Genomic DNA, 18,737 nt, shown 5'->3' with positions numbered 1-18,737 from the left:
GAGCACTTGACAGGATGAGCACCAGGTGTTATGCTATATGTTGGCAAGTTGAACTCCAATAAAAAAGTTTTTTTTAAATGTGAACAACCTAATGACCAATAAAAGAGGATTGATTAAAAACTATAGCAATCTATATAATGGAATACTGTGCATTTTATGAAGCTGAGATATATATTCACTGGATAAATACATATACTGATATTCATTGGATCTATCTATCTATATATATATATAGTCTGATGTGGAAACAGTTTTACAACTATTAAGTTAAAAAGAGAGTTACAAAACAGTATATTAAATATAATTCATTTTTGTTATATACAATGTTGTAGGCACATACATGATCATATATTTATATCTACAGAATACTGTCTGGATAATTATAAACAAAAATGGTTTGAAAAGAAATCTGCATCCCCATGTTCAGTGCAGCATCATTTATAATAGCCAAGATATAGAAAAAACCCAAGTGTCCACTGATAGATAAACAAAGAAAATGTGGCATACACACACAATGGAACATTACTCAGCCATAAAGAATGAAATTTTGCCACCTGTTGTTACATGGATGGAACTTCAGGATATTCTGCTAATTGAAATAAGTCAGAGAAAAACAAATACCATATGATCTCACTTATATGTGGAATCTAAACAACCACCACCACCAAGCTCATAGGTACAGGAAACAGGCTGGTGGTTGCCAGAAGCAGGAATTGGGCAAAATAGGTGAAGATGGTCAAAAAGCCAATTATAAAATGAGTCATGAGGATGTAACTTACAGTATGGTGACAAAAGCAGACAAGCAAACAGTATTTTTTTAAGATATATTTAGTTATTAGAGAGAGAGAGAGAAAGCATGGGGAAGAGAGTGGCAGAGGAAGATGGAGAGAGAATCTCCAGCAGACTCCTGCTAAGCACGGAGCCTGACTCAGAGCGTGATCTCACTCACAACCCTGAGATCATGACCTGAGCCAAAATCAAGAGTCAGACCCTTAACCAGATGAGCCACCCAGATGCCTCAGTAAGCAAACAGTATTGCTTAAGTTGTACAAAATGTTTAAAACCTAGTTCAAATGAAATTACTCTCTGTTGCTCCAAAATCTGATTCCTTGTTGCTGCCTTCTTTCTGGCTTTTTTTGTATCACAGACAAAAAATTATATCTCTCTTCCACATAACAATTCTACCATTGTAGGAACAGAAAGATCATCTTGTTCTCTTCTTTAGTCCTTGAGATGTTCTTTGTATAACATGCAGGGATCCGGCCCTTCTACCTGGAAGAGCCACATGTGCCAAGATGTGCCATTTAGGTCTCTCTGGGAGTTAGCTGTTTGGTGTCATCACCGGCCATATGTGTTCTGTGCAGCAGCAAGAGGCATATTCTCTACCACTGCCCCTTCCTGTGATTATCTTCCCTGTTCCTTCCTCAATGTGGCCTCTCCTCTCCCTCTAGTTGTGTGGTTTGTTCTATCAGTCCTTAGGTTGATTTTTTGAGTATTCAGAACAATTCGACAGTTACCTAGCTGTGTTCAAGGGATGAGGCAAGCTTAAGGTCCTCTTACTACGCTGCCATATTATCTCCTACCTCAAATAAACGTTAATTCTTTATTTTTTTAATATTTTATATATTTATTTTTAGAGAGAGATAGAGAGAGAACTTCTGTGAACAGGGAGAGGGGTAGAGGGAGAGGAAGAGAAAGAATCTTTTTTTTTTTTTTTTTAAGAGAAAGAATCTTAAGCATGCTCAGCATGGAGCCCAACCTGGGACTCAACCCCACGACCCATGAGATCATGACCTGAGCTAAAGATCAAGATCCAGACACTCAACCAACTGAGCCATCCACATGCCCCCAACATAATATTTTTTTTAAGATTTTTATTTATTTATTTATTTATTTGACACAGAGAGAGAGAGAGCATGAGTAGGGAAAGTGGGAGGCAAAGGGAGAGGGGAAGCCGACTCCCTGCTGAGCAGGGAGCCCAATGTAGGGCTTGATCCAGGCCCCTCAGATCATGACCTGAGCCAAAGGCAGATGCTTCACCAACTGAGCCACCCAGGCGTTCCCCCCCCAACCCAACATAATATTTTAATAGGATAACTAGTAAGTTCTGCATATAGATACCAAAAATTTATTTTTGAAGTTTAGAATGAAAGACCATGTTTCACCTCAAGTCATTTGGAAAAGACATTAGGTTATTTAGACAATTCCAAGTTCATTTGAAGCCCACAGCATCATATGTCCACATAAAAATGAAATTTTTAGTCTACATGGATAGGTATTTGGGATCATCATCCTAAGGCCTAATAGTACTGATAAGACCAGCATCCATACCTTTCACGCATTTCTAGATGTTCCACCTAAAGAACTTTTGTAAGTTAGAAAATGGATCAAGGCAAGCCGCCAGGACAGTGAATAATGTGGAAATCACAGATATTTATCCTAAACCAAGGAAACTTAGAGAAACATGATACTGATTCGCCAATTCTTTGAAGAAGTATATCATATAGAAGAAAGAACAAGCTGTGATGTTTCATCAGTTTCCTAGAACCAGCAGCCAGAAAGTTCCAGGGAGGCAGATGTTCGCTCAGTAACAAGGCCTAGCATTTAGATACACATGAAATGGAACCCTTCATAAAGAATAAGCAGACACTGTGTGGCCATCTCCCAGAGATGTTGCAGAAGTGAGTTTTTTAAATTTGGAGCAAGGTTGATATGCTGTTTAAGTTCCCAGTCAGATTCAAGTTTGCATCTGTTGCTTTGCATGGCTGGGTAGGGGGACAGGTTTGGGAGGGAGCTGTTGCCAGTGTTGGAGAAGACTCACTATTGTCACTTGTCTGTGGATTAGTTAGAATAATACTGTCACACAGTACCAGACTGAAGAGAAAATGACTCAAGGTTATTCTGCAATGGTAGCTGAATTACTGCAAATATTGCCAAGATGAGAGTCACAAAATCACTTCAAGTAAAGAAAGCGAAACTAGAAATTTCCCATTTTAATTATTTTCTGTACAAATTCAATTGTTAGTGTACCCATGAGTTTGCCCTGTCATTCCAGGAATATGCGTGGGGTTTTTTTTTTCCTTTTTTTCTCTTCTCTCAATGTAGCAATCTTCATCCTTTTATTACTGATAGAAACAAACATTTATTTTTGAATTGTAAAGCCATTATTATCCTTCCACTAATTAATTCTATCTCTGTGGCTGTGGTTTGTAAAATACTGCTTTTCCGTATCTTGAAGTACAAACAAAACTGTTCTCTGTGATGTTAAGCACAAAGAATAAAATAAATAAGTTCTGTTCACAGTCAGGATTTATCTGTTTCAAATTTTTCTAAAGCACAAAGCATTGTTAATGAAGCACTTAGCATTAAACTCCCAACAGCCTAGTATAAAAACAACCACACAAATCCCCCAGATAAAGAGAAACATGGGAAGTCATTTTCAGTGGGTGCAGGGAAGGAATTTATGCCCTTTTAGTGAAGTTTTAAAGGTTCTGGGTTCTATTATTGTGTCAGAGATATGATGACAAGGAAGCTGAATGATCTTTTTAATTGATTCCAAAAAGTTTAGGAAACAATGGAGTAGGTCTGGGGATGAATAAGACTGAGTGAGTGAGTGAGTGAGTGTGTGCAAACTTTCTTATTAAATGTGCAAGTTGAACCCCAGAGATCCAAAGAAAGTTCTATAATAAAAATCTGAGACACCATCTTGCCCCCTCCTGGTCCGATTGCAAGAAGTAAGGGGACCGTGCCAGGAAAGAGGGCTGTCAGTGAACTCCATTAGGAGCCCACTTGATAATCTTTGTTAGCAGAAGAGAGGGAGGGATCTATCAAGGCAGTCCCTACAGGGAACCAAGTTTGTGCCAAAACCTGCTAAAGGAGAAGAGGAGGCTGCATTTGTAACAATAATCAAGGCTTTGCAGTTCAAAACAATGTGTTCCAGGGGATCCCTGGGTGGCGCAGCAGTTTGGCGCCTGCCTTTGGCTCAGGGCGTGATCCTGGAGACCCGGGATCGAATCCCACATCGGGCTCCTGGTGCATGGAGCCTGCTTCTCCCTCTGCCTGTGTCTCTGCCTCTCTCTCTCTCTCTGTGACTATCATAAATAAATAAAAATTTAAAAAAAAAATAAATAAACAAAACAATGTGTTCCAGAAGCTATAGGAGATGTCTTTGTGAACAAGAAGCAACAGAATAACTGATAGAGGTCCTTTGGTATAGATGAATTAGAAGAACACCAGAGTCTTCAAGGATAAAGTTTTACGTCTGTCCTTTTGCCTGTGTCATAGGTCTTCATTTATACAGTAAGACATATGTATGGAGTCTACGTTTTTTGGAGATGGACCGGACTGAGCCCAATGAAACCTCAAACCTTATCCCTCTCATGGCCAATAGCTGATACATACAAGATGACTGGCTTTGGCTTAAGATAGTATTTTTCCCCCAGGAAACCTAATTTCTCTATTTAAGAGACTTATTGACCCCATTAGAGGGTCAACACACAAGTCCTACACATAGAGGGCTCTTAGAAATATCACACACTTCAACAGATATTAGCCTTCAATGAAAGATGTTCTTTCCACAAAAAGTAGACACGCTTATTGCTGAAGAATCAGATAGAACTTTATGAAACTGCCAGATTTGTAAATTCAAGAATCAGCATGATTATTACAGCAGGCATCTTGCATCTGTCCAGGGTTCCCACTCTTCCCCTTTCTGCAGCCTGCTGTGACACGGGAGGCTGCCCCAGATGAACTGCATCAGGGGACTCTTCTAGTTTGGCCTGCAGATTGGCCACTAGAGGGTAGAGGCGAGAGACAGGAGGGAGACAGGAAGGGAGGGCGGAGGCCTTAGTTGCCCAGCTCCCTCTCTGGCTGGCTCCCTAATCTCCATCCCAGGCTAGAGCTGCCATCACCCACCGCACCCCACAGCCTTGTCCCATCCTCTGTCCCAGGGGCCGTTTCCTCCCCTCACACCCTGAGGCGTAGGGGCGGAAAGAGCACTCAGCAGTTACTAGTCCTGGGGATACTCTGAATCCTTTGTGGTTCTCCTATACTCTGACTATCCGTTTGTAAACCTATTTATGAAACTATCCTCAAATGACCCAGGTTGACAGCACCATCTTGACACTAACTGTTCTCAGTGCCTGGCAAATTTATTATATACGAGGAAAAGGGACATTCCATAGGAAGAGGAAACTTTTATACTTGGGTTTTCTTCATTAGTAACTACTATAAAAAAAATAATAGCTAATGTTTACTCGGAGCTTATTCTATGCCAGAAACTGCTCTGAAAAGTAGGCACGTGTTAACTCATATAACCTTATAATTAAGCCTGTGAAGATGTTACGCTCATTATCCTTACAGGCGCAGAAAGGTTGAGTGACTTTTGCCCATGTGATATTGTGATTTATAAGAAATATGTATTTGTAGGGATGCCTGGGTGGCTCAGCGGTTGAGCGTCTGCCTTCGGCTCAAGGCGTGATCCTGGAGACCCCGGGATCGAGTCCCACGTCGGGCTCCCTGCATGGAGCCTGCTTCTCCCTCTGCCTGTGTCTCTGCCTCTCTCTCTCTCTCCCTCTCAATGTGTCTTTCATGAATAAATAAATAAAATCTTTATTTAAAAAAAGAAATAGGGGATCCCTGGGTGGCGCAGCGGTTTGGCGCCTGCCTTTGGCCCAGGGCGCGATCCTGGAGACCTGGGATCGAATCCCACATCGGGCTCCCGGTGCATGGAGCCTGCTTCTCCCTCTGCCTCTCTCTCTCTCTCTCTGTGACTATCATAAATTAAAAAAAAAAAAAAGAGTGAGAGTTCTGGAATCCTACTCTAAAAAAAAAAAAAAAGAAATATTAATTTGTTTGGTCTTCATCCCCGTTTCTAGCTCAGAGCTCCTAAAGCCCTTGGAATTTCCTAAGTGGTCAGAGCAATAGGAAGCGTCTTTGGTTATTCATAACAAACCCCTTTCAATCACACCTGATTCTATGTTAATGAGATGACTTTTAGAAAGCACCTACGGATGGGGGCTGGTTGCCAGGGCAACCAACCACTTGGTTGGAGGATTGGAACTTTCAGTTACAACCCCCCTGAGACCTGAGGAAGGGAGGGGCATTAGAGGTTGAATCCACAGCCGGTGACCAATGATTTAATCAACCACACCTATGTAATGAAACCTCCATAAACACCCAAAGAGACCAGGTTTAGAGAATTTCCAGGCTGGTAAACATCGGAGATGTGGAGAGAGCGGTGCACCTGGAGAGGGCATGACAGATCCGTACCCTTTCCCCATGCTTTGCCCTATGCATCTCTTCTACCTGGCTGTTCCTGAGTTATACTCTTTTATAACACACTGGTCATCTAGTAAGTAAAATGTTTCTCTGAGTTCTGTGAGCCGCTCTAGCAAACGCATCAAAACTAATGAAGGAGTTGTTAGAACTTCCAATACATAGCCAGTCAGTCAGAAGCACAGTTGAAAACCTGAATTTGGGATGGGCAGCTGAAGTTGGGGGTGGAGGGAATCTTGTAGGGCTCAGCCCTTAACCTGTGGGATCTGACACTATCTCCATGTAGATTGTGTCAGAATTGAGTTGAACTGTAGAACACCCAACTGGTGTTAGAGAACTGCTTGGTGTGTGGAAAAAACATTTTGGAATTAGCACCGGAATTATACTCAATATCACACAACTAACAAGTGGCAGGGTTGGGATGTTGAAGCAAAGTAGTCTGACTGCTGAGCCCAAGCTGGTAACACAGAGCAATACTGCTTCTATATACAAGAACGCTACAAGTGTAATTCATGGGGAAAATTTATGTAATCCAAATGTAAAATTACACTGATCAAAACTTCTAGCATGTATGAAGTTGCTAAGTATCAAAATTAGACACGTTGGCTTTAAATTGTAGCACAAAAATTTCTAGAAGATAAAATGTTATACAAGGTAAAGCCCTAGGAGAAATGGTGCTTTCAAAAAGGTAGATTGGGGAGGAAATTAGTGATTTTTGAGCACCTACTCTATACCTAAATGTTTACATACAAACATTCATACTTACAGGGGCACCTGAGTGGCACAGTCAGTTGAGCATCTGACTCTTGATTTCAGCTCAGGTCCTGATCTCAAGGTCATGGGATCAAGCCTGCCTCAGGCTCCCCACTCAGCAGGGAGTCTACTTGGGATTTTCTCTCCTTCTCCTTCTGCCCTTTCCCACTTCCCCCCACTCACGCACCTGCACTCTCTCTAAAACCAAACAAACAACAAAACCAACTAAACACATACATACTTATATACATTTCATAAAATAGAATCCTTGTAGCAAAACTGTATGACAGCTACCACTGTCCTTATTTTATAGATGAGGAAACTGAAGCTCGGATTGAGGTCACACCACCAGTGGACACTGACCTCCCTGGTTAAAATATGGTGCCCACCTCAGTGTCGGGGTGCTGGTATTACCACTACAAGACAATTCGGAGATTAGCGACATATCACAAGACCCACATGAAGCCCCATATTCTGAAGCCATCATAACCACAGTCCCATATTAGAGAATGAGATGATGATGATGATGACAAAGATAACAGTGACAGAAAAACAAGCCACCTTTGGCCACATATCCAGTTGGCTCAGTAGAATCTGATAGTGTTCTCAGTTACTCTGAAACGACTCTTCCATTGGAGGTAGAAATCAAGTTGGGCTCCTTCATTTTCACAACAAACTATTAACTTTACTAGCACAGCTGGTGTCTTCACTGAGCAATTTTACAAACACTCCTTACCAAGTTCAGTTGAAACTGATAACCATCATTCCTCCCTTAAGTATAGTTCAGACAACTGATAATTGAAAAACCACAGACTAAGGAACATTAGTGATATGTTATATTTCTTTTTTTTTCTCTTGGTAGGTGAAGCCCACCCAGTTTTCTTATTGGTACAGATCCTAGATCCCTCAGGCACTGGACTAGAGTGGAAGAACAATCAAATATCTTCCCATCTTCTGTGTAGGTTGCTCTGTCTAATGAACCAAAGCATGGGTAAGAGATTTTTTTCTTTATCTAGCTTATAAGCCATAGCATTGTGAGAAATCCCTCCCAGATTTTGTTAGTAACGTCTTTTTTCCCTTTATTCTAAGCTTTTTTGGTTATTGTTATGTGTGAATATTCATGAGAATATTTTTGTGAGACATTAGGAGGATCTACCATCAGAGATACCTCTTTATATTCCTTTACCTACAATGTGTCACATTATGACACCTAAATTTTGTCAGCCTTTTGTTTCTTTTCTCCTATAATTTGGAACAATTTGCCCATTTCTAGAGACTTCTAGATTGTCTAGGGCTATCTTATGTGGGTACTGCAATCTCAACCAATTATAGACCTGAAAATTTTTATTTTTATTTTTTTTATTCATGAGAAACACACAAAGAGAGGCAGAGACATAGGCAGAGGGAGAAGCAGGCTCCCTCTGGGGAACCTGATGCGGAACTCAATCCCAGGACCCCAGGATCATGCCCTGAGCCAAAGGCAGACAATCACTGAGCCACCCAGGTGCCTCTGAAAATTTTTATTTTTATTTACATCCTTTTAGCTCCCCTAAACTCTGTTCCAATAAGTTAGCACTTGATGACCTTGTAATGTATGAACTCAGTTCTCTGACTAGCTACGTAGTTTGTTGGGCCCAACACAAAATGCAACTAAGGAATTTCTTGTTCAAAAACTTTATCAGTTTCAAGATGGCAACAGCAGAGCATTAAACCAAGCCCTTCTGAACACGGGGCCCCTGCCTTATGCTGCTGCATGGGCCCCATGCCTCAAGGCCTGAGATAGAGTGCCTTAAAATGTTTAAATGTTGCATTCTTTATTGGATTATTTTTAAGCAAGAGCATATATGAGAAATGGCTCAAAGGAAGCTTCTTGCCATATGTAAGGCATTAATTTACAGATTCACTTCCTTTTATTAAAAAAAAAAAAAAAATAGAGGGCAGCCCCGGTGGCTCAGCGGTTTAGCGCCACCTTCAGCCCAGGACGTGATCCTGGAGTCCTGGGATAGAGTCCCACATCAGGCTCCCTGCATGGAGCCTGCTTCTCCCTCTGCCTGTCTCTCTCTCTCTCTCTCTCTCTCTCTCTCTGTGTGTCTCTCATGAATAAATAAATAAAATCTTTAAAAAATAAAAATTAAAAATAGAAAGAAATCTTAAAACTTTTTTTTCTGGTATTTAAGGTTAGTAAAAAAAATGTCTCCAAACAAATGCATATGCTTTCTTCCATTATCCATTCCTCCATTTCTCAATACTGATTGATTAGCCTCTCTCTTCAAGCACTGCTCCGGCCCCTGGGATAGATCAGTGAACAGATCGGTGAACACGGCAAATCCCTGCCTTCCTGGAGTTTACAGTCAATGGGTGGAGTTAGGATCGATTTTCTAGCCTTGTCAGGGAAACTTGCAGCTCTCCTGAAGGCTGACAATGTTTCCAGCCTTTTCCTCCACCAGACAGCCCACTTTACATGCAATATTAAAGAAACAAATATTTAAAATTTTATTTCAGTGCACAGTAGGAGCAAAATGGAGGAACCACATTCTAACATACCACCCTCTGCACTTCACAGAGCTTTTTTTAAATGCAAGAGCAAATTTCTGTATAATTTATGTGACCCCTTTAGACATGAATGAAAAACCTGTTTCCACGTAACTCATTAATAGATATATAATTGGTATTTCATGGCAAGTTTTACGCTTATCTCAATCACCTTCTGTCACGACCAGGCATCAGTGTTATGTCTACTCTCTGATAGAAAGGGGGCTAAGAAGCAAAACAAAAGAATCTAAACAAAGCTTTTTCATTAAATGTGATCACTAACTGGCAAAAGTAGGAAATAGATTCCCAGCTGGCACTCTGAGATTTCAAACTCCCACATCCAAACAAACACACCTGAAATGCCCTGAGCTGGCTGCTGAACAGAATCGTATTTATTGACAACACAGCAGTACATCGTGATTAGGAACTTGGAGCTTTGAATCAGACATTCTGTCATTCTGAGTCTGAATTAGAATCCCTAAATTACCCCCAAAATCGGCCCAGAGGGAGGAAGAGGCAAGAGCGTGGAGGATTTTTAGGGTAGTGAAGCTACTCTGTATGATATAATGGTAGATATGTGTCATTATACATCTGTTCAAAATCCTAGGTCGTACAACACCAAAAGGGAACCCTAATGCAGACAGTGGACTTCAAGTGTTAGTGATGTGTCACTGTAGCTTCATTGCTTGTAACAAATGTGCTGCTCTGCCGGGGGATGGTGATGAGTGGGAGGCTGTGCCTATGGGGAGACAAGGGGTGTATGTGGACACTTTTGAGCTCAGTACTGCTGTGAACCTAAAACTGCGCCCCGAAAAAAATACACTCTCTTAAAAAAGAAAAACCAGGCACACATAGCCCTCCCAATCCATTATGTCCTCCGCCAAAACACCACTCTCATCCTTACTTGGCCTTGCAATAAAATACGGTTCAGTTCGAGGCACAACACTTTGAAACTTAAAGTATCTCCTAATGGCTTGAAATATCTCAAAAGATTAAAAAATATCCTGAGTCAGAACAGAATGATAGGGAAGCAAATGGCTGGTGAGGGTTCTCTCTTTCAGACATTGTAAAAGTACAAAGTATTGAGATAGCTCCTTAAATCACCACATTCACCGTAAAATCCTGAGGAATGGAGATAAGTAGCAGTTGAGAGAGCTTTCCCCAACAGCTTCACTGGGTCACTCTTAGCGCAGGTCGCCATAACAAAATACCACAGACTGGGACATCTTAAACAGCACACATTTCTTTTTCTCAGTCCTCGAGGTCTGAGATCGAGGTGTTGGCAAGGTAGGTTCTCTGATTTCTTCTCTGGACTCCTAGCAGCATGCGTGCTCACGTGACGTCTTGTCTGCGCATGTGTGGAGAGGACCAGGGCTCCCGTGTCTCTTCTTCTAAGGGCACTAATCCGCTCATGAGCCCTACTCTTAAACTAAACACATTTTCCCCTCAAAGTCCCAAGCTCTAAGTACCATCATACTGGGGAGGGGGAACAAATTTCAATATATGGATTTGGGGTTGTGAGGGGAACATGGGGACACGATTCAGCCTATAGCACCATTGTTCCAAGTGTGGTCTCTTGGCCCTACACATAGAAGACGAAGAAGGAGACTTTGTTTGGAAAGCACTTAATATATTCTGGCACTGGGTTAAGGTTTTCAATATACTATTTCATTTAATAGAGCAAACCGAATTGGGAGGCTCAGAGAGATGAGATCACTTTCTCCAGGTCACAAAACTAGTAAACTTTGCAGATTCCAACCCTGTCCCATGGGACCCCGGTGCTCTAGTCTTCCTGCTGGCCCATGGGGCCTTTCTTAAATTTCAGTACTTGCCTAGAGCTTATGTAAGAGTGATCAGGCCCACAGGAAACAGGCTCATACCTCCAAGGTCACAGGAAACCAATTTGAATCAGGAAGTCAGTGCTTTTATTTCATAGAGGGAGCTATAGTCAGTCGAAGAGCGTAAATTTGTGTTTGCTCTTGAATCCGTGAATGAGGTGAAGAAATTGATTTGTTTAATTGCTTAGTTAACGTGAAGTCAGACAAAAGGATTTGCATGGTCTGCAGGGGTATTTCAATACTGGCTGTTGTTTTGCATTCTTCTTCTTGACCACATGATTTTTCATGTCCCTTCACATCAGTATCATCTAGCTTAGGACGTAAGGACTATGTCAATCTAAATTACTGTGTACAGCTGAGTATATAGCAGCAAAGTGAAAAGACGAATTAAAAAAAGAATCCCAGTAACTGCTCTTTATCCGGCAGCATCGCTAGGTCCACCTTCAAATACTTGGCTGCGAAGCCAGGAGAATCTACAAGTGTTCTTCCTTGGGTTTGGAACCCAGCAGGTCCAGCCTCCAAGATTCTTACCCCTCTCCCATGTTGACCTAATACCCAGCACTACATTGCAGCTCCTTTCCCCAGCCCACTCTGCCCAAACAGCCCCCATTTAGTGCTACAGGGGTTGATGATATTTTGCTGTAAAGGACCAGATAGTAAACATTTTCAACTTTGCAGGCTATGTGATCATGAAAGCAGCTCCAGACAGTATATAAACAGATGAATGTGGCTATGTTTCGGTAAGATTGCATTCATTTTAAAAAGGCGGCAGCCCACATTTGGTCTGCTAGCAGTAGTTTGCTCACTCCTGCACGAGTAAATAACATAGTCTTTGCTTGAAATTTCCATGATGGAGAAGAGTGTTCATTAATATGACACGCTTCACCAAAGAACTCACTTAAACTCCCAATGAAATTCTTAATTGTTTTGGCCTCCAGTAGCGCCCCCACCAACCCCACCCCACCCCCGTCTCTTTTCTCTTTCCCTTCCTACCACAAAGACCCTAGTATTCTTCAAAGCATGTCAGTTCTTCCTTAAAACTTGCAAGGCCCATTAAACGGTTGACAATACCCATTGTCCTTTAAAAGCAGGTTGAGCAAGTCCTATTGTTAGTAGATTGTGTCTCTTGAAAGTCTCACTCTCTACCCCAAGATCACATTAAACATGCAACATCCAATAATTGCCTGAAAAGACTTCTGTATCATTAATCATCAGGGAATCACAGATTTAAAACTCAATCATATACCACTGCACACACTAGAATAACTGAAATAAAAAAGCTTGACAACACCAAATGTTAGTGAGGACATTGCTTATTTTTTTAATAATAAATTTATTTTTTATTGGTGTTCAATTTGCCACATACAGAATAACACCCAGTGCTCATCCCGTCAAGTGCCCCCCTCAGTGCCTGTCACCCAGTCACCCCCACCCCCCGCACTCCTCCCCTTCCACCACCCCTAGTTCGTTTCCCAGAGTTAGGAGTCTTTATGTTCTGTCTCCCTTTCTGATATTTCCTACCCATTTCTTCTCCCTTCCCCTCTATTCCCTTTCACTATTATTTATATTCCCCAAATGAATGAGAACATATAATGTTTGTCCTTCTCTGATTGACTTACTTCACTCAGCATAATACCTTCCAGTTCCATCCACGTTGAAGCAAATGGTGGGTATTTGGAGGACATTGCTCATGGGAATGTGAAATTTTACAGCCACTTTGAAAAACTGTCTGGCAGTCTTTTGATAAACATGCATCTACCCTATGACCCAACCATTGTACTCTTTATATTTGTCCAAGAGAAATGAAACCATATATCCACATAAAGACCCATATACACATGTGCATAGCAGCTTCGTTCCCAATAGCCCAAATCTGGAAACAGGCCAGATGTTTCTCAACAGAAAAATGAAGAAACTGTGGTATATTCACATCTTAAGATACTAGTCAGCAATTTAAAAAAAGCAATGAATTACTGCTATGGACTTAATGTGTCACTCCCCAAAAGTTATCTGTTGAAGCCTTAATTCTCAATGCGATGGTACTCGGTAGTGAGGCCTTTGGCAAGTAGTTGGGTCATGACAGGGGAGCACTTGTAAATGGAATTAGTGTACTCAGAAGAAGAAACCTGAGAGAGATGTTCTTTCTTGGCCAAAGAAGAATACAGCAAGAAGGCAACCAACCTGCAGAGTGGGAGGAGGGCTCTCACCAGACACTGAATCCACTGGCACTTTGATTTTGAACTTTCCAGCCTCTAGATCTATGAAAGATAAATATTTGTTGTTTAAGCCCCCCCATCTGTAGGGGTTTTTCTGTTTTGTTTTGTTTTGTTTTGTTATAGCAGCCCAAGCTAAGACAACTACCCATACACATAACAACATGAATGGTTGTCAAAAATATTATGCGAAGTGCAAGAAGCTAGATGCAAAAAAGAGTCAAGAGCATATGGCTCCTTTCTGTAAAATTCTAAATAGATGAAATTAATATATGAAAATACAAATGAGATTAGTAGTTGCTTCTTAGGTGGAATATGAGGATTGAGTAAGAGAAAACATGAAGGATCTTTTGGGAGTGATGGAAATATTGTGGATCATGATATGCATGTGTTAAACTTATTAAACAGTATATTTCAGAGCTGAAAGTTTCATTGTGTATACATTTTACCTCAGTACACAAATATTAAAAATATCATATTTACCTGACATTTTTTAAGTCCCAAGATGACCTTTGGAGTTCCAACCATCACATCTGCAATCCGAGTAGTGAAAAGGAAAATGAATGGAAGGGTAAAAGGACAAAGGACACCTGCTGGCTCTCCATCATCCATACAAAACCTAAAATTCTCATCAACAAGTTGGACAACCCTAAGTGCAAGAGAAGTGGAAAAACAGACACATGCTATTTGGACAAGCACCTTTCAGACAGAATAAAATCTGTTTGTAGTAACAAGAACCAGGGAAGAATGGATACTGGCTATCCATTGGTAGATTCAACCACACCATAAAAAAGTGTGTGTACACACACATGCGCGCACACACACGTCTTACACAATTTCAGGGGATTCATGGGCCTTCACTGAATCCCATTCTATTTGAATTCTTTAGTAAAAAAAAAAAACCAATGGTCTAGGGAGTTTGAGGAACTAGATTTTTTTTTTAAGATTTACTTGTTTATTTTATTTTTTGTTTATTTTTTTTTTTTGCTTGTTTATTTTAGAGAGAGAAAGAGCAAACTAGGGAGGGACAGAGGGAGAAGGAGAGAGAGAATCTCAAGTGGATTCCACACTGGGCGCAGAGCCTGACATGGGACTCAATCCCACAATCCTGAGATCATGAGCTGAGCTGAAACCAAGAGTCAGACACTTAATTGACCGAGCCAACCAGGTCGCCCAAGCAACTACTTATGATTAAGCACAGTTAATGAAAGTGTGTGAATGGCAGGTTCACACAACAGTGAACATTCAAGAGATACAAGATGGCTTAAAATATGCCTTGCTCAGCCACCTGGGATGAATTTTGTTGCCTGGGTCTCCCAAAGACTAGTTCACTATATAGCCTGTTCTGAATCGAACGTTATTTAATTATGCTGCCTTCTGAACTATACAACATGCGAATATAGGATGATAGGCCACTTCATTTATGTGTACATTTCACTTACACACTTGATTTGATGACATTAGTTTGCAGGTGTCTCTACTTCAATTAATTGCATATTGGTGAAATCCATAATTCAAACTTGGTACAAAACTGAAGTATTCAAATAATAGTCTCTTCAATATAATTATTCCACATAAGTTGAAGTGCTGACAAATGTTGTCCTTTTTTTAAAATAATACCTTCAAGTATGTTCAAGATTAGATAACATAGAAAATGTCAACAAGATATGACAAATATGAAATGAAAATAATGAGATGAAAACTTTGTATCTTTATCTAATTTTTCCTCCATGGATAACACAAACTGTTCTTCCATATGAAACTGGGTTACAGTCACCCAGTGCCCTGCATGGTTTTTTCAGCCAGATTGGAAGAACAAAAGAAAGTTTCTCTAAAAAGCCCACACAAATACACAGTATTTGGGATCCCTGGGTGGCGCAGCGGTTTGGCGCCTGCCTTTGGCCCAGGGCGCGATCCTGGAGACCCGGGATCGAATCCCACATCGGGCTCCCGGTGCATGGAGCCTGCTTCTCCCTCGGCCTGTGTCTCTGCCTCTCTCTCTCTCTCTCTCTGTGACTATCATAAATAAATAAAAATTGAAAAAAAAAAAAATACACAGTATTTTTGCTGACCAGTAAAAAGTTGATCTGTAAAAACACGCTGACTTCCATTTATTGTAATAGTGAAGAATGAAAATGATTCAATTTAACGGAGGGAATACACAACTTATTCTACACAGTGTATTTGCAGATTGACTTAAGTGATTTATTTTTCTTATAAATCAATCTATTGCCTGAGTAGATAATGAAAAATGGATGCCTATGGCCCTTCCCTAAACCCAAAATGTGGAAAATGTCATTTTATCACGGAGTCATTAACAGCCACAGCACCACACTACTAAATGAACACTTCCTGTCCTATCATAACACATATAGTTCTACTTGCTGTGCACCTGGTCAGCAACCTATGAAGGCTACTTCAATGACAGAGAGGATTTTACACATTTTATTTAATTAAGGATCAAGACGGAGAGGTGATCTTAAACTATCTGGATGCATCCAACAAAGTCAAAAGAGTCCTTTGAGAGAAAATATGATGTGAAGAGTCAGCCAGAGAGAGATGAAGATGCTCTGCTGCTGGTTTTGAAGACGGAACAAGAATCCATGGACCAGAAAAGGCAAGTGAGTTCCGACAGGCTCCAGAAGCTAAAAGAGGCAAGGAATGGATTCTTCCCTAGACCCTCCAGAGGGAAACAGGCCTGTTGAATCTCTGACACCAGCTCAATGAAACTGATTTTGGGCTTTGGGCCTTTAGAACTGTAAGAGAATCAATGTCTATTATTTTAAACCACTACACTCTGTGATAATTTGTTATAGTAGCAATAGGATACTGATACATTTTCCAACTTCAAAACTGCTCAGGAAGGAATATTATTACATACACACAATGAAGAAAATGAGATGTGAAGAAAGGAAAGAAAATAAGCAAATGTACAACACTAGATAATGGCAGAAAAGTGTGGCCTCTGGCCATGACTTGAAGCCCACAGACCATTTTTCTTTATCATGCTGGCTCATATGAACCATCAGAACACATTTCCCTATGTCTTATCCCCCCAATTTTTTCCTCTGTTGTAAGAGAAGCAAACCATAGTATTTCATGTTACATGGATTTCAAAGGGCAAGTATTTCTTCTAAACAATGAGGTGGTTGAATCAAATATTTGCAGGCCCTAGTCTGTTTCCATAAGAGGGCTTTTATAGTCCAAATTAAACTCCTTTGCCCCTGTAGGTGTGGAAAATACAAAGAAGCTATCAAGAATTGATTCTGCATGAATACTTCATGGAAAGGAACTATAAACCCAAGAGTGGCCACCATTTATGAAATCATTGCCCAATTGTGAAGGAGTCCAGCCTCTGCCTGAAGGTTTAATAATTCTGCCAAGCTTCTTTGTAGTGGATATGTGATATGCTCATCCAGTCTTCCCAAGAGTTCTTCTTTTGCTGGCTAAATTGAAATTCAAAAGGAATTTTCCAGAAACACCTCATTTGGGGTTGTACAGTTGACCCCTTGAACAGCATGGGTTCCAGCTGCATGGGCCCAGTTATACATGGATTTTTTGTAAATAAATACATGGGAAGAATTTTTAGAGATTGGTGATAATTGGAAAAAACTAGCAGATCAAACCACATGGTCTAGAAATACAGAGAGAAAAAGAAAAAGGTCCATCAAGAATGCAGAAAATATATGCAGATACTGGTCTATTTATCATTTATCACATAAAATATATGAAAATCTATTATAAAAAGTTAAAATTTATCAAAAAGTATGCACACGCTTAGAGACCATGCAGTGTTGTTTACAGTCAAGAGAAATGTAAATACACCTAAAGAGGCAGTATTAAATCATAACTGCATAAAATTAACTCTAGTACATGATGTACTATGGTAGTAATTTCGTAGCCACCTCCTGTTGCTATTACGGTGAGCTCAAGTGTTGCAAGTATCTGCTTAAAACAGTGTGATGCTAATCATCTCTGTGTGAGCAGTTTGTCTCTGCAGTAAATTGCATATCGTAGTAAAAAGTGATCTCTCACAGTTCTCACATATTTTTCATCGCGTTTTGTGCAATACCATAAACCTTGAATAACACCAGGGGACCCTTACAAAGTGCCACTAGTGATGCTGCAAGTGCTCCCAAGAAGCAGAGGAAAGTCATGACAGTACAAGAAAAGGTTGAATCGCTTGCTATGTACCACAGATAGGGGTTTGCAGCTGTGGTTGCCTCACCAATTCAAGGTAAATGAACCCAGCATTGAGGACCATTGTAAAAAAGAGAAAAGGAAATTCATGAAGCCATCACTGCAGGTATGCCAGCAGGCACGAAAACCTTCCACTTTTTGCAAAATACCTCTTTACCTTGTATTGAAAATGTAGCTTCTTTGTGGGTAGAGGACTGCTATAAGAAAAGCTTATCTATAGACTCTAACATGATTTGAGAAAAAGTGAAGTCATTATATGACCACTCAAAGCAAAAGGAAGGTGAAGGATCTAAAGCTGGAGAATTTGGTACCAGCAATGGATGGTTTGATAATTTTAGAAAGTGGCCTGGTTTAAAAAATGTCAGGATAACAGGAAAAGTAGCTCTGTCAACCAAGAGGCAGCAGACATTCTCAGATGCCATCAAGAAAATCATTGAAGGGATGGTGCCTGGGTGGCTCAGTTGGTTAAGAGTCTGACTCTTGGGGATCTCTGGGTGGCTCAGCGGTTTAGCGCCTGCCTTTGGCCCAGGGCATGATCCTGGAGACCTGGGACCGAGTCCCATGTCGGGCTCCCTGCATGGAGCCTGCTTCTCCCTCTACCTGTGTCTCTGTCTGTGTGTGTGTGTGTGTGTGTGTGTGTGTGTGTGTCTCATAAATAAATAAATAAATAAATAAATAAATAAATAAATAAATAAATCTTTTTTTTTAAAGGGTTTGACTCTTGCTTTTGGCGCAGGTTATAATCTCAGGGTCATGAGTTTGAGCCCTGAGATGGGCTTCATGCTGGGCGTGGTGCCTGCTTAAGACTCTCTCCCTTTCCCTCTGCCTGTCCCCACCCCTTGCTCATGTGCCCTCGCTCTCTCTCTCTTAAAAAAGAAAAGAAAGAAAATCATTGAGAAGAAAGCGTATCTGCCTGAACAGGTTT

At 40.7% G+C, this 18,737-nt stretch overlaps 1 long non-coding RNA gene across 3 annotated transcripts in view; it reads left to right on the top strand.

Annotated features, from left to right (window-relative positions):
- Positions 1-18,737, top strand: part of LOC144309222 (uncharacterized) — a 116,716-nt gene that overhangs the window by 76,175 nt on the left and 21,804 nt on the right. For 2 of the 3 annotated variants that reach the window (XR_013375285.1, XR_013375284.1), the window contains exon 3: positions 7,892-8,020. This is a non-coding gene — a long non-coding RNA (uncharacterized LOC144309222). Of the gene's footprint in view, positions 1-6,061; positions 6,353-7,891; positions 8,021-18,737 lie in introns of those variants that run through there. The other variant, XR_013375283.1, reaches the window with a different exon arrangement.

This window comes from Canis aureus, chromosome X, assembly GCF_053574225.1.
Source record: "Canis aureus isolate CA01 chromosome X, VMU_Caureus_v.1.0, whole genome shotgun sequence".
NCBI lineage: Eukaryota > Metazoa > Chordata > Mammalia > Carnivora > Canidae > Canis > Canis aureus.
This window is presented reverse-complemented; position numbering and strand designations above follow the sequence as displayed.